The 16,354-nt window shown below is 61.2% G+C and overlaps 1 long non-coding RNA gene across 1 annotated transcript in view; it reads left to right on the forward strand.

The window, feature by feature from the left end:
• Positions 1-15,420, forward strand: part of LOC117654540 — a 43,922-nt gene extending 28,502 nt beyond the window's left edge. The window contains exon 3 of the long non-coding RNA XR_004588321.1: positions 15,373-15,420. This is a non-coding gene — a long non-coding RNA (uncharacterized LOC117654540). The remainder of the gene's footprint in view (positions 1-15,372) is intronic.
• The last annotated feature ends 934 nt before the right edge of the window (positions 15,421-16,354 follow it).

Consider the following 16,354-nt stretch of genomic DNA (forward strand, 5'->3'; position numbering starts at 1 on the left):
GGCGGGGCCTGAAAGAGTAGGGTCTTTAGAATAGTAAGGCGTCGAGGGAGGCCTTTGACCGCAACTAAATTGGATGCAGTGACAGTTCAAAGTCAGCAAAAACGGTGATTTTCTGAAATTCATTCACTTTTTGACCATTTTTGCGAGACCACTGCTCCCAAACTATCAGCGGTCAAAGCCTTCCCGAGGCGGTGCATGAAAGAGTAGGGTCTTTTTAAGCACCTTTTTTTTGTGGGGGAGGGGGGTAATTAGGAACGTAGGATTTAAAATTGTTTGCCCCCCCCCCTGAGGAAATACACTTCCGGCGCCCCTGTGCCTGTGTGTCCTGCTAGCGTGTCCTGCCAGCGTGTCCTGCCAGCGTGTCCTGCCCGCGTGTCCTGCCAGCGTGTCCTGCCCGTGCTCTGCCCGCGTAGCTTGCCCGCGTCCTTCCCGCGCGTCCTGCTTTGCCGGCGACATGGGCGGCGACGTCGCGCCCCTTGCCTTTTGTGGGCCGGCATGCCGCGGCAATACTGGATCAAACCTCCGCCGAACAAAGAACCGGATGTAGACCCCTCTCCTCCCCTCCCCGCCAGTTCCCACCCCTTCCCCTCCGGTTGAAAAGCGCTCCATATTCATCGCGTGAGGCCCCCGATCAGTGCCCAACTTTCCCCTTCAAAGGAGGAAATCGAATATGAAAAACGTGGAAATTTATTTTTTCACGTGCGTGTCTGGGGAACCACGGAATGATGAGGGACGAATATCAATGAACTTTTGGGGGTTCTTTCTTTATTTTAATTATTTTTACCGGATCTATTGTTTGTTTGTTGTTTTTTTTTGCCGAGAGCGAAGAGGCGTCGGACTGGGTGTTGGGAGAATCTGAGTTTGACACCCGGGCCGTCTGTCATGTTAGGCGGAAGCCAGACATTTGAAAACAGATTTCTGCAGGTTTTGTAAAGTAGATTTTGATTGTAATGAGATTCGAAATCTTCCTATTCCGGTTTCTCTCGAGATTTTTGGACCTGGGGAGTTCGAAGATGAACCCAAAAAGTGTCTTTTCGTTTGGAACGGAGCACCCGGCCGGCGGCCGCCTCTGCGCGGGCGGTGGACGCAAGGGTGGACGCCAGCGCGCTGTGCGCGTGCGCGCCGTCTACTGAACGCAGCAACGCAGCCCAGGCCTGGCCTAGCCCCGGCCGCCACACCCGAATGGACCGGACTTATTACATTTTTCCAGCGTAGATTTAATTCCCCCCTCCAGGCCTGGGGAGGGGAGGGCGCGAAGGGAAGGGGGTGGGCCGCAGTGTAAGGGAAGCAGCACCCCGTCGTGGCGGGGCGGGGCGGGGCGGCGCAGAGATTCAAGACACGGATCGTCGCGCTGGAAGGAAACAACCGTGGTAAAGCGGAGCAAGTAAAACCAAAACCGGCGCGGTGTAAGACCAAAAAAAAATTGGGAGAAAACGGAAATTATCTGTCGACGCGCACTTCCCCGCCTAATTTCATCCGAAAGGGAAATACTTGAAAAACATGACGGGCCTTCGGGCCTCCTCGCCTCCGGCTAGGCAAGGCAAGCATGGCGGCCGGCAGCCCAAGGCAGCCCAAGGCAGCCCAAGGCAGCCCAAGGCAGCCCAAGGCAGCCCAAGGCAGCCCAAGGCAGCCCAAGGCAGCCCAAGGCAGCCCAAGGCAGCCCAAGGCAGCCCAAGGCAGCCCAAGGCAGCCCAAGGCAGCCCAAGGCAGCCCAAGGCAGCCCAAGGCAGCCCAAGGCAGCCCAAGGCAGCCCAAGGCAGCCCAAGGCAGCCCAAGGCAGGCCCGGCGTGGCGGCAAGTTTAATGCGGCCGTTTTCCGCGTTGCTGCCTCGCCGGCCCGTGGCGCCCGTGGCCTCCGTCCCAAACATCCTTCCGGGGACCCGCCGCGGATCAGGCCCGATCTGTCTCGCTGATCGCACCCGGCCCGCCCCGCCTCGGACACGATCCGCGCCGCTCGAATGTAGCTTGACTCCACCCGGGCAGAGGGAACACGGGGGGCATGGGCGCGCGCGCGCTGATTGAGCAAAGGATCTGCGAGAGGCAAAGCTCCCTGCTGATATGGGCAATTTCATTTGGCGAGTGATCCTGACCGACCGGGGATCGAAGCCATCGAAGCCGGAGCTGAATCAGCCGCTCAATCCGAGCGGCACTCTGCTTCTTGGCCGCCGCCGTGGCTCAGCGCGCCGCGCAGATCCACCGGCCGCACCGCCGCACCGCCGCACCGCCCGCCGCATCCGTCAGGCGGCCGCTGTGCGTGTCTGCCGCCTGCTTGTCGCTGAGCGATCGCAGCGAGCGCAGCGCCTCGCGTGCCGCGGCCGGCGAGCAATCAAAAAACGAGGTGCACTGCAGAAAAAAAAAGAAAAAAGAGAAGCAGAAAGGGAAAAGAAAACGGCGAAAAAGGAAAAGAAGGCAGCGCGCGCAGCTGGCGCACTCTTTCGAATTAAACGGCTATTTGCCGCGCTAAAGGGCATCGACCGCATCGGGCGCCGCGCCGCGCCCGGAGAGGAACACGTACCGCTTGTGAAATAAAAACAAATAATAAAAATAAAACATTTCATAAAATGCCCGACACTTTTATTGTTCTTTTTTTTTTTAATTTGGCGAGAAAAAAGTAAAGAGGAGGGCGCTGCGCGAGCGGTTCTATCGGGGATTGGTTTTTCTCGTGCATAAAAAGTGACGAAAGGGAGCCACGGTGTGCAAACGCTGGGGGGGGGGGGGGGGGCGTTATTCGGCGAGCGGTGTCTGCCCGGCGAATATGGCGTTGTCACTTTGCAGAGATTACGTTTCTCATCTGGAGACCGCCGGTCCGAAATGGCAACGGCAATGGCGGCGGCAATGGCGGCGGCAAATGCAGTGAGAGGGTGGCCGTGGCCGCGGGACCGCGCGCGACGGACCGCCAGACCGACTCCGAGAGTCGTTTCCGTCGCTCTGGCTCTCTCGCACCTTTGCGGGAGCCCCCCGACGGCACGACAAAAAGAAATTTCTGTGATTCGACGTACAAGTATTGGTGCGAAAAATATTTCGCGCCTAGGTCACTTACCTAGATCACTTGCACGATCACTATGTGCAAGTCCACAGTCCCGCCCCGCACGCCCACAGACCACGCAATCGCAAGCAGCAGCCTAAACGACGCGTTGTCTTTCACGGCCCCGCAGTGTGGCGCGAGGACGCCGTCGTAAAGACGCTGCAAGGTAGTCGCACCGAGTCGCACTCCGCCGCCGCGTCTGAGTGTGTGTGCGAGAGAGAGCGCGAGGAGACAGGCTGTGTACGAGGGTGTGTCTACTGTGTTCGACCCGAGTTTTTTAAGGTGCGTTCGCGGTTTCGGTCCGAATCAGTTGTATTTGAATTGATAGAAAGCCCACGGCAGTGTCACTACAGTGCCTACCGCCTTGCCTACATTGCCTACTTGTGGGTTGGGACAGCTGCACGGCGGACAAGGCAGGCAATGTAGGCAAGGCGGCCCGGTGGTACACCTCCGGGCTGGAAGGGGAGCGGCGCGCGTCGAGCCCGGCCAGAGATTGGAGACGCGCCCGACGGCCCCGGCGGCCCCGACGGCCCGGTGAACGGATACTACGGCGTGCACCATGAAGAATTGGCGGCCCGCCCCGCCCCGCCCCGCCCCCCGTGAGCCTCTGCAAAGCCGGCAGACAGCGCAGGCAGGCGCGGCAGGCGCGCGCAGTTTTACTGTTCGTTTTATTATCCCCCGCTGTGGCCGCGCAGCGACGCGCAGCCGGGGCGCCAAGAGACACCTGCACGTTTTCTCGTACGTCTCGTCGCCAAGTCCTCGCGGCCTCGCGGGGAGCAGCGGGCGGGAGCAGAGCAGTAGGCTACTTGCGGGGATAAAGCCGCACAAAACTTGGCCGCGCCGCCGCACCCCACCCCACCTCGCCCCGCCCCGCCCGAATGGGCTTTTGTTACGGGAAATAACGCCCTCGAGCGGGATTCGAACCACATCGCGCGCGGATGTATCTGTCCGGGCCTGCTGGGGTGCAACCGAAGAGGTGCGCCGCAGGATTACCCCCACCCCTTGAATCTCCGCAGCACACTGTGGAACAAAGTTTTGCTGTCACTCACGGCCTGTCTGAAAGGTAGTTTTGCACAGAATGTTTTTAAACGTTGTTCGACGACCATGTCCTCATATTCTTTTTACGATGGCTGAGCTTGGACGCATTATCGCTCTCTGATGAAATGGTCACCACCTTTTTTAGGTCAGAAATATCTTATCAGTCATTCTGTCATGAAATGGTAAACAAAGTTTCACAGTGCGCTGCCGGGAGGCGTAAGCCCTCGTTCCCGCGTGTCATAGCGCTGCCGCAGTTCCCCACCTTAATTCACCCCCGTCTTCGCGCCAAAAAGCGATGATGGAGCCGCCGCCAGGAAACCAAGGAAAATCCGATCTAGCCGCCCAACCGTTCCTGTTTCACCAAATTTCATTTCCGATCAGGAGTCTTCGGTGAAAAAAAAATAGCACAGGTGCCGCTAGCCTGACTGGGGCGGCGGAGAAAACGCGGAACTCGCCGCGGTGCAGCGATCGGCAGGAGCAAGAAGCAGTGGAGGGGGAAGAAGACGGACTACCCGAAGAAGGGGAGGGGCAGCAGTGCTCTCATTAGCTATCTGTTGGGTTAATGGGGAAAGTTGCGGGCACCGCCCTGCCGGCCCGCCACCGCGCCATGGCGCCCACCGCCGCCAGTCGGACCAGCGGACTCTCGGGGCCGGCGGACCAGGGAGGACCACCCTCGGCGGTCAAGTCGGAAGCTGTTGCCACAAGTGCCGCGCCGTGCCGCGCCGCTCCGAAAAGACCCGGTGCATTTCCCAGGCGTGTTCCGCTCCGAAAGCGCGCGGAGATACGGGCCGCGTGTAAGGACGATATCGGAACAATGCGCGCCACAGGCCGGGGCAGGCCGGGGACGGGGTGGCAGCGCGCATGCCACAGAGGACAGGGGCGGCGAAGGGTCGCGTACTCGTTTGTAACGGCAGCATCGAAAATCGGCCACGTTCGCCAAATTGGTGCCGCCGGAGTCTCGCTGGAGCGCACCGTGCGCGCACCGTCCCGCGACATCCATATGCAACACGCTCGCGCTTTTGATCGCCGCGGTTCAATATGCGCCGAATACATGCGTTGTCGCTCCGCCGCCAAATTGCAGTCCCTAACTACTCTGGCAGGGGCGGCCGGGGCGGGGGTATCGCGTCGACGTATTCAGGTTGGCCATAATGTTGCCCCAGACTGCCGTGTCGCTGCCGTGTCGCCATCGACGCGGTGCGTGCACTATCGCGAGAGTCGACGACGCGCTGCTGCGGTGATGGCGGCGCCGCTGTCGTCTGAGGCGCGTCGCGTCGCGTCGCGGCACGGCGTGAGGACACCTGACTGCGGGCGATAGCACACGCCGATGTGCGAGGCGTGCTCGGGCATGCGCCCCGCCGCGCCACCGCGGTGTCTGGCGCGCCGAGTAACGGCGGCCTCGGTGTGGGGGGGTGTGTGTGACGCGGACACTGAGTTGGCGGGCGCCGCCGGCAATCGGCACCTCGCTGGCACCCGTCACGGCCTTGGAGAGCACTCCGCGCCACTCCGCGCCACGGCAGTGAACGGCCTGCTGTGTTTAATCGCCACTCGGCCGGCCGCGAGCACGCCGACCACGGCCTGCTCACTGATTTCGAGAGTCTCTCTCGCACTCATGGGGCGCTCCGTGCGGCTCCGTGTAGGTGCGAGGGAGACGGAGCGACGAAAACGACCCCCGGAATCAGTGTGCTGCTGCAGCGCGGCAGCGCGTTGGCCAGCCCGGCCAATCCCCCCGCGGCGTAACGACTGCCACGCCGCGGCCTTCGCCCCGTCCATGCGGCAGCGCGACCAGCAGGCTGATTCCGAGAGTCATTTTCGTCGCCCTGTCTCTCTCGCACTCATGGGGCGCTCCGTACAGGTGCGAGAGAGACAGAGTGACGAAAATGACTCTCGGAATCAGCCTACAGGCCTCGACCAGGCCTCGACCAGGCCGCCAGCCAGCAGGCTGACTCCCAGAGTCGTTTTCGTCACTCTGTCTCTCTCGCACCTGTACGGAGCGCTCCTTGAGTGCGAGAGAGACAGAGTGACGAAAGTGTGCCGGCCGTTTGTCATTCGGCGACCAGGCCGCGTGGAGGGAGGCGGTGCGGGGAGCGCCGCGCAGGTAGGCCGCCCCGAGGCCATGCGCACGCGTGTGCGGCGCGTTGCCTACCCGCGGCCCGCAGGCGCTCCACTCTGCAGCCCCGCCGCGTCGCCATCACGGGGCGTCCCGCTCGCGGCAAGGCAGACAGAGCAGCCAAACGGTTCCGGGAAGTCGCTCGGCGAGGCGGGAGAGTGTTATCGCATCGCGCTTGTTTTTTTAGCTCGTCTGTGGCTCGCTTCGTAACAAAGGTTGAAAAGAGGGGGGGATACTGATGACGACGTGCAGTGTGCCATCATCGCCGCGTCTCGCTCCCACTCGTGGGTCGTCCCGTCGGGGTGCGAGAGAGACGGACGAAACACGGCCGTCGGCATGCAAATCAAAACAGTAACAAGGGCATTAGCATGCCAATTAATGAGCAAGCCGACCGGGCCGACCCGTCGCTGTCACCGCGCCCAGCCGCGCCCAGCCGTCAGTCCCGGCCAGGCCGGCCTGTGCGGGCCACGTGCTGCCCGCGCCCAACGTCCGCCCTCTCGCTCGCACTCGCGGGGCGCCCCGCCCCCGCCGTCCCGCGGCCGTGCGAGAGAGACGGAGAGGCGGAGAAATAAGAGGAGCCGGACAAAGCCGGGGCGTCGCTGGCGTTGCCGCGCGCTGCCGGCACTTCCCCTCCGAGGCTCAGAATGCAAGCCCGCCGACAAGGGTCGGGCAGGCTCGGCTGGGCTCGGCTGGCCCGCGGGGCGCGGCGGTGTTGTGCGGAAGGGGACCGCACTGGAAGGAAACAAGTACGGCTGTGTGTGTGTGTGTGTGCGTGGAGGCTGAGTGGCGCTGCGGGGGCCTCGGTGCGTCATTGTGCCCCACCCCCTCTCTCCTTCCCGTCCGTCGCGTTCCGCGCATTGTCCCTCGATCACCTACCGCCCTCATTATTCGCCCCTCCCCTCCCCCTCCAGGGGGTCAGGGCACGGCCGGCCGGCCGCGGACGTAAAGCCAGTCCGATGAGAGGAGGATGGCGGCCGTTGGCTTTTTATTTTATCGCCACTAACGCTACGTGTCTTCTTTTGTTCCCCGTTTGCCGCCGCGGCCTGCTGCGAGGCCTGCTGCCTGCCTGCCTGGATGCCGTTATGCGTCTCGCCGCTGGAGGCTTGCTTCGCACTGCTCGCTGCGCGCCGCTCGCGCCGCTGGCGTGAACGTGTTAGCGGGGCCCGTCCCGTCGCGTCCCGTCGCGTCCCCGTCGCGTCGCGCTGAGCTCCCTAATTTCGTTTGCCGCGCTGCCTCGCTTCGTTAGCTGCACTACGTTTGGCGCCACGCCGTAGTCCTCCGCCCCGCCGCGCCCCGCCTCGCCGCGCCCGTGGGCCTTGAGTGGGATGCGCGGGGGAGTCCGATGCAAAAACACTAAACCCCGCGCGGCACGCCGAAGCACCGACATTGTCAGCGCGGTCAAAGCCACGAAGGGGGGAAATATTTGCGGGGAAACTTGTCGGCAACAACGACCAGGCCAAGCCGTGGCGGCGAGGCCTCGTTTTTTTGCTGGTGTTTTTTTTTTCACTCCGTCGCCAAAGGAGACCCCTTCTGGGGCGCCACCGGGCCGAGCAGAGCAAGCCACAAGATAATAATGGCATACTTTGGCGTGGTCGCTTGTTGCTTCCGTGCCGCTCCGTGCCGCTCCGTGCCGCCATGCGGTGGGCGATCGTGGCCTGCATGGCGGCGGACCGGAGCGGCACGTGACCCCGTGTCCTGGGCGCCGCCTGGACGGACGGACGGACGGACCTGGATGGGTGTGGCTGCTGCCTCGGCACTGCGGAGGCGTCGGAGGCCTCCGTTGTTGGACACCTTAATTCTCGTTCCGGGTTGTCAATCCCAAGAAGTTAGGCAGGCTGGCGGGGGAGGGGAGGGGAGGGGGATTCGAATTCAGATTGGGGTCCGGGCTCGGCCGGGGTACTGCTGCTGCAGCCGGCCACGGCACGCCGCGCCCCCCAGGTGCCCCCTCTGCCTGGCCGACTGGTTATCTGAGAGGGCAGCATCGGTGTCGCCGGGAGCGGCCGGGAGGGTGGGGGCGCCTCCACTGGAAACAGTGGAATTGCGGTATCAGTCTACATAGTAGAGGAAAAAAAACGTACACTGTTGAAACTAATGCATAACACTACGACTTCCGTGGAGCGTACCAGAGCTCATGCGTTCCCTTTTCCCTATCTAAATGTTCGAATCCGTCCAACGTCCCCATTTTTTTTCGTTGCGTGGCATACCGAATCACTTTCCGAACCAGCATCCCATTTCACGAAAATGGCAAAACGAGCTGCTGATGGCGACCATGTAATAGTGGAAGTCTCTAGAGGGAGGGGGATGAATTGCAATGTGCAATTGTAGGTAAAGCCTGTGCCGGCGTCTAATCGCTTTGAAAACTCTGGCGGCGTGGGGGGTCCATTCTTTCCGCCGGGCTGTTTCTCTGCTAAGGAATATCCACTAAAACTTTTATAAGCCCTCGGTGTGGCGGGCGGGGGAGTCAGTGCGCATGGCCTGCCACGCCCTGCCACGCCCCGCCACGCCCTGCCACGTCTCGTCTTAACTCTGTGTAATCCCACGCCTGCATTCCGTGACTAGCAAGCGGCCCCGCCCGTCGCGCGATCAGCTCCTGATTACTCGCTCTGCCGCAAAAATAAATTTAAAAAATAAACAAATTTTTACAGTAGACAGACAACAGCAGGGTACACAGATTTTTCACCACCTAACTTTTGCCATTCCAGCGGGCGCGTTTACTATGAAACGGGAAAAACTAAAGCGGAAAAAAATCCAGCTTTAATTGTGGCCGCCTGGATAGGGGAATGAGAGGCACGTGCGAGCTGGGGGGGCGGGGGGGGGGCACCGACATTACACTTTCACAACGGCCGCCCTCATAATTTAGCGCGCCGCCCTCACGCGCACACGCACACAAACACCCTCACACCTACGCACGCACACACTCGCACACGTCGCCGGCAAAGTAATAGCGCGGCCGGTGGGCGCGGAAAAAGCACCTGGGACGTGTGGCGGTGGCCCAGGCGGGCCCAGGTGGGGCAGTACCGAAAGGGTACCACACCATGGCCATGCCATGGCGGTCCGGGCGCCGCGAATTTTCCCCGGGGCTGGTATAGCCCAGCTCGAGGCCGGGGCTGCATGCCGAGCAGCAGACTCATTCTGAGAGTTGTTTCCGTCGCCCCGTCTCTCGCGCACCTTTGCGGGACGCCTTGTGAGTGCGAGAGAGACAGAATCAGTCTCCAGGTCGTGGATCGGGCCGCTCGCAGTGAGGTAGAGCACCAATCAAGCCGCGAGAGACGCGTCGCGAAATGCGCCAAGTGCCAAACAAACGAGATCCGCGCGCAGCACTATCGTCACGCAGTGGGCCAGAAGACCGGTGGCGGCGGCACAAATTCTAGACGCGTTTTGAGCAACAGAGTCGCTGAATGGGACTCGAACCGTACGCGTGGTCCCACCAATGGATTGCTCTCCGAACGAGGAATCCATTGGTGGGGTCACACGTTGGGTTGGAGTCCTGTTTAGCGGCTCTGGAGCTCGAAACGCGTTTGGGATTTTGACCACTTCCTCCGGTCTTCTGGCCCACTGTGCGTCGTGGGCCGTCTGGCTGGAAGGAGAGGTACAGTCCGCAGCAGCCTGGCAGGCGGGCAGGCGGGCGCAGGGCATCGGGCCGCTTATGAAGGCGATATCTTTTGATTACCCGGGTCCGACCCGACGTGCTGCGGCCGGGCGGGCCGGGCCGGCAGGGCCGAGGTCAGCAGCTAAATTAACCAGCGTGACCACTCGCTGGAAGGGGTTTATTAGACTTTCAGCGCCTGCGCTGGAAGAAAAAGGGAGGAAAAAAACTTAAACGGAGGCGCCCTGTCGTGTCGAGCGGCAATTATTGTTATTACCGCCTAATGCGATTACGCTGCAATATTGGGATGGAATTTATGAGGAGCTGGTCGGCCGCCATTATTGCCGGGCCCGGGAAGGCCAGAGCCAAGGCAGGCTGAGGGAGGCAAGGGTGCGTCTTGTCGGTGGCCAACGCAGCGCGACGCAGCGCGACGCAGCGCGGGGTACAGCAGGGCGCTTCAGCGTGTCACCACCTCCCCTGCCAACCTGTATCTTCACCTCCAGCATGGCTCCGACTTGAACCTCCCTCCAGCAGCCTCCCTCCGCAGCCTTTCTCCAGCGGCCTCCCTCCAGCGCGCTCCAGCTCGAGCTCCAGCCGGCCCAGAGGGCTCCGAGGCTGTTCACCTGTCAACCTCTTTGTGCGCAATGTAGCCCGCCCTGAAATATGAGTGGGACCGTAAGCGTTTCCTTCCGCCCCACCCCTTCCCTCGCAGCCCCGCCCCGCCGCGCCGCGCCACGCCACGCGCCCCGCGAAACGTGCGGTCCCTGGTATACGGGGCGACGGAGGTCGCCTAGGAAGAAATTAGGGCAAATTTAAATAATTTAGACGGGTGTCCTGGGCGGGGCAGTGGGGCGGCGGCGGCAGCATTTCTGCACGGGAAGGAGCATCAGATTTAGTGTTTCTGGCAAATGACCCGGGGAAGGAACTAGGAACGGGCTTAACGGGCAGAAAAAGGGGAGCATGACGAATTCCGAATGTCCCGGCGGCGAGCGCGCGGCCCGGTGGCCTGGTGGCCCGGCAACCCGGTGTGCGTCTGTGTGTCGCCGATGATGAGTGGAGGCGAACAAAGTTTCCACGGCGGGCCGCCCCGCTATGGGGGTTGCTTATCCCATCGGGGCCAACAAAAAAACACCAACAAATTGTTTCTATTTCACCCCGCGGCAAACAATTTCACTCCTTGGCAGAGTGGCTGTCAGACGGGGACAGGCCGCAGGGCAGGGATTGTCCAGAGAGAGAGAGAGAGAGAGAGAGAGAGAGAGAGAGAGAGAGAGAGAGAGAGAGGCAGCAGCCTGCTCATTGTCTTGTCAGGCCGGCCGACTGAGGGCGGCCGCAACATATCGAGGCCAGCCTTATATCCCCATTGTGGGGCCACACCAGGCACACACTCCGCCGCCCCTCCCCGAAATCCCCGACCCTTTTCCTTATCTTATTCAGCGATTCACCGCCCGCGCGCGGTTTAGCTGCTTTTTACGGGAGGCTCCACAGGTGCTGCTCCGCCGTGCTCCGCGCGCCGCCACTGCCACGCCTCCGCCGAGCCGAGCCGAGCCGAGCCGAGCCGAAATCCGCACGGGGCTGAAAGCCACAGCTGCACGAGGAATCTGTTTGGCATCTGCCTCCCCTCCCTCCTCCCCCCTCGGCCGCACCGCCGCCGTTTGCGTCCATCGGGGGTTTGGATTCTTCTTCTTTTCGGCTCTGCGGTCCGGATAGCCAGGAGGGCTGGGACCGGCGGGCGGAGGCGCGGCGCGCAGCGATGTCTTTAGCGAGGCGGCTGGGGGGGGGGGGGCTAAACGGAGGCGCGGGAACTAGCAGGCGGCGGCGTATATACATTTCCGTTCTAGTGTTGACGGCGGCGTGCGCGTCCGCCGCTCTATCAGGATGATGTACCATATGACCTCGTCTTCGCACCCTCGGCGCCGAGCCCCGCCCCGACGCCGCACCACCCTCCACGACGCCCCGTCCATCACTCTGGCAGCCCGGGCGGGGCGGGGCGGGGCGGGGCGGGGCGGGGCGCGGCGGCCGCGACATATGAAAGTCACTGCCACACGGAGAAAAAAAGTTAGTTGTGACAACGAAAAGGTTAGTTAATTTTTCCGGAGCAAAATAAGTTGGTTATGACAACAAACTTTTTTCTTGCCGTCGCAACGTTAAGAAGATTACTAGTTGAAACAAATTTGTAGCTTCAAGGAACGAGAAACACTTGCTGCTGTAACTAGTTTCTTGACTTCAAGAGCGATTGAGTTTTAGTTCTGAGAACGAAGCCAATATTGTTCTGAAAGCAAATATATTGGCTCATGTAGGCAAAGCTACAAGTAATGAGTTCGATGAGGGACGGAACTGAGCCACGTGATGTGCAGGTTCTCTACAGATGTGGTTATTTCTGAAGGTGCGCGTCCCCGGGGAGACCAAGCATAAAACAGTTGATCAGTACAACCGACTTACAAAATTTTAACGGGCGGAGGTGAATGGAATAATCCGACCCATCAAAGGATGCAGCGAAGTCATGACTACTTCAGCTCCACATCAACGTGAAGTGGGTCTCTGCCCAACCAGATTCACGCTGTGAGCTGCCCGCGCGAGCGCCAGACCGCTGGACGATCGCAGCTTCTGCAAAGTGTTCAAGTCACTGCGACGGACCATGACAGCATAGGCAGATCGGCAGTGCAGTGGCTTGCGATGTCGCGTCTCAATACGAAGAGTGCGGGTTCAAATCCCCATCCGGGGACTTCGATGTGCTCGATTCTTTTCTCCGAGCTTGCAGCTCTGATGCTGACGTCACAGGGAGATCGTGCCTCTGAGCACGGTTGCAACCCCTTTTAGGCGAGAGCCTCACAATTTCGTCGTTACAACAAAAGAGGCGTGAAGCAGTTGTAACGCGCTGGGGTAAACAGGTGTTTCGTACAGGCTCCCAAAACTGTGACACTGATGACAAAAAAAATTTTGCCGCCCTAGCAAATTTTTGTGAGTGCCGGGAACTAAGTTTATGCATTCGTAGAACGAGGTTTCATGATGATCATTACAAAATTGATGACGTTAAGACTACATTCATAGTTTTGTTGCATCAACTAATAGAAATCGTAGAGAGAGCAATGCTGTTTGTTGAGACAAGCGAATGATTAGTTCGATCAGCTAAGCGTCTTGGTTTCGGAAAAAGTAACTAATCTCTTAGTTGTCCCAACGAAGTGTTTGTTGCCACAGCAAAGTCTTTTTCTCCGTGCAGGCCGGGCCTTGTCAGAGGGCGAGTGGGTGGCGTTTTGCCGTAGATTGAGTCGCCACCGAGTGATGAGCCGATAATGAGTTGGGTGATTACGCCCGACGCGATGGCATTGACGACAACGCAGTTCGCAAGGACCCGCGCTTCTTTTCTTCTAGCAGTTTTTTGGCTCTTGTCTTTCCTCTCCTGTGTTTTTTTGTTTGGCCTCCATCCGCACTTAATGATGCTTCTGGTAGTCATTTCTCGTCCGCAGGGGTTCCACGTTGCACGTAAATTCACCGCAGCTCAGTCTGATTGGGGCAGCCTGGGCCTCTAATCACGCCGCCGGGTAGTACTCGGGGTTTAAAGAGGCCGGGCCGGGCCGGGGCGGGTGGAGATTACAGGACCAAGAGGCTCTGCCGGAAGCGGCTCACGAGGAATCGGTCTCGCGGCGGTCCGAGCGCATGGCGGGGCGCGGGGCGGGGCGCGGGGCGCACAGCGAGAAGCCTTGTCATTAGGCCGCAGTCTGCGGGGCCGCCGCCCGTCACCGCCTGTCAGTGGAGGGAGCATGTCATCGCCCCGGCGAGGCCCGGCGAGGTGGCAAGGCCGGGCAAGGCAGTGCCGTGTCGACCTGTCGTGCCGCCGGCCCGTGCGTCGTGTCACATCTAGTCACGTCGGGGTCGGGTCCGCCCGGGTCCGCCCCTGTCGGCGCAGCGCGCACTGCTCGGGATCATCCGCACGCCCGGCCTCGGCGGCTGGCCTCGCCGGGGGACGCTCCACTGGCGGCGGCGCGCGGCCCTCGGGGACGGAACGGGCACAGGCACGCCAAATCAGCGCCCTTCGTTTTCTGCTAGGAGCGCGCGTCGCGTCTACGACACGCGTAGTATTCTCTCCGCCGTGGCAGAGACGGATCGCTATCTCTCCGCGCCCCTCTCGCCGCCGCTTGCCGCTGCGGGCGGGGCGGGGCGGGGCGGGGTGGAGAAATTGCCGAGGTGTCGTCGTTGTGCTCCGCGACGCCAGGGAGCGCCGCCGTCGCGCCGCCACCGCGGGCACCGCAGGCCTATTGTCCCAATTTGTGGTTTATGATTCTGCCGTGCTCTGCTGGTGGTGCTGGCTGGCTCGGTGGGGCGGCCGGGGGCGGCGCGCGGGGACAACACCTGCCACTTCGACCTCCCCCGCCCCTTTCTCTCTCATCTGCCCCCTCCCCCCTTGCCCCGCACTGCTCCGTCAGCCGGAGGGGAGGCAACGCCCCTGCTATCCGGGGACAGAAGGTTGACGGCAGCAGGATATGAGCCGCTGTGGTGTTGCTGCCGAAGAAGGAACACCCCGAAGGGGGCGCCAACCCGAAGGGGATCACCCGAAGGAGAACGCCTGCCAGGAGAGGAACGCCCTCGGGAACACCCGAACATCCCGAAGGGGCACAGCACTACGAAAACAAAAAGGGAAGAACACCCAAAGAGGAATCACGAGCGCAAGAACGCGCGGAGAGGGGCGGGGGGCGTCCAAAGCGCGCGCCAAAGTCTCGCGGCGCGTAGTGCCCCATTCTGTAGGCAGGGCCGTTAACGCGCTCGCTGTCGCGGCGCTCCAAAACTCGCGTGCGCGTGCCGCGCGTGCTGCGGTCGCGCTGACGGGGTGGTTGGCGTGCTCGGCGCCATGCCCGCCATGGCAATGCACATCGGTGGCGGCGGGGCGCGGCAAGGCGGCGAGACCGCCTTCGGATTTTCGGCTTGGTCGCGTTTAGTGCTTTATTGTGTGTGGGAGTCTATGCGCGCACCGGGCCGCCGCCGCCTACCTCCTGGCTGCCGGGCGATACGCCGCCGCCCCCTTCCCCAGCCACTACACTGCGGCGGCCCGTAAATCCTGCCCACTTGCAGCGCTCTTGACGCGCTCCGTGTAGTGCCTAGTCCCGGACGAGTGCGCTGCGGACGAGTTCACATGGACGTTGAAACACGGCGCCGTCCCGTTCGTCATCCTGGAGAGCACGACGGCGCGCCCACGCACTTCACGCCGTGCAGCACCACCTGCAACACGCCTCCCCCCCCCTCCCCGAAGCAACACAACTCAACAAGCCGACACGGCGTGGCCGCGGCGTGGGCTGGACTGGACAGTGATGTTTGGCGGGCCGGCCCGGGACTTCCAGTGGACACGGCTCGCTACGCCGCGTCCCTGCGAGGATGTCACGATGTCACTGCGGTGCGGTCCAAGTTGTGCTGGGCGGGGCGGGGCGGGGCGGGGCGGGACGGGGCGGGGCGGGGCGGGGCGGGGCGGGGCCAGGCTTTGGAGGTTCTCCGGGCGGCGCCATGGCGGCGCTCCCCAGATCAAGACCCGCGGGGGACGAGTACTTCCGGAAGGAGCCCTGTCTCTGCGCGCGCCTCGACGCACTACGTGTGCTGTACTAACTGCTTTGTGTTTGTCTGTCTGTTGCAGGGCGCGCCAGGCCGGGCCGGGCCAGGCCGGGCCGAGACGGGCGGGGGCGTCCACGACTGCAGACTGCGACTCGACTCGCACGCTTTGTAACATGTGTGTACACAATAACTGTATAATGACAATAAACAGTTGTGAACTGATTTAACACAAAGGAGCGCGTCCTCTTTCTCCCCCTTCTCGCTGCTCGCGGAAAAACAGGAGAAGACAACAACAACAAACACACACGGGCTAATTTTCCGAGCAAACAATCCAAACGATGGAAGTAAATAAAACTCTCCATGCTGAATACAAACTAATTAAAGAGGTCGCTGCCCGGGGCTGAGCCACGAATGCGTTCATCCCTGGCCGGCAGACTGATTCCGAGAACTCGGTCTCTCTCGCACTCATGGGCGTTGCTTATAGGTGCGATGCGAGAGAGACAGAAGGACGAAAGCAGTGCTCGCAGTCTGCAGGCGGCACGGTTCTTGGTGCCATTGTGGCAACTCGGTACTCGGTCACTTTCAAAAGCAATTACATAGGTCATTGTTCCAGTCGGTTTCTCGGAACAAACACAATCCGAGTGTCCGTAAGTCCGGAACTTATTGAACAAGAATGACATGATGGCTCGATGAAAACCCGACCTTCCGCTGACTTCTACAAAATTTTGTAAGCGTGATATGTTGGTCTCTTTCTGCAGAGTGGCTTGGGTCAAATTTCAGTGCAAAATTGGACGCCTTCTATTGCGAAATTCCGGGTCGGGACGGGACCAGTGGCAACACCGGAGGCCCAAAAAGAATACTCATTTTCCATTTGTCTTCCTCGCTGGCTGCCGGAGCGGTGCAGAACAGTCCTTTCGCCACTGTGTCTCTGTCGCACTCAGGGGGACCTCCTTGAGGGTGCGAGAGAGACAGAGCTCTTCCGCATGGCTCGGCTGCACGGGATCGCGGCGCAAAGTCGACTAGGGTGGGCGGTGCCTGGGCGGTGCTGGCCGCGCTTCAAACAA

This window comes from Thrips palmi, unplaced genomic scaffold (genome assembly GCF_012932325.1).
Source record: "Thrips palmi isolate BJ-2018 unplaced genomic scaffold, TpBJ-2018v1 HiC_scaffold_10, whole genome shotgun sequence".
Classification (NCBI taxonomy): domain Eukaryota; kingdom Metazoa; phylum Arthropoda; class Insecta; order Thysanoptera; family Thripidae; genus Thrips; species Thrips palmi.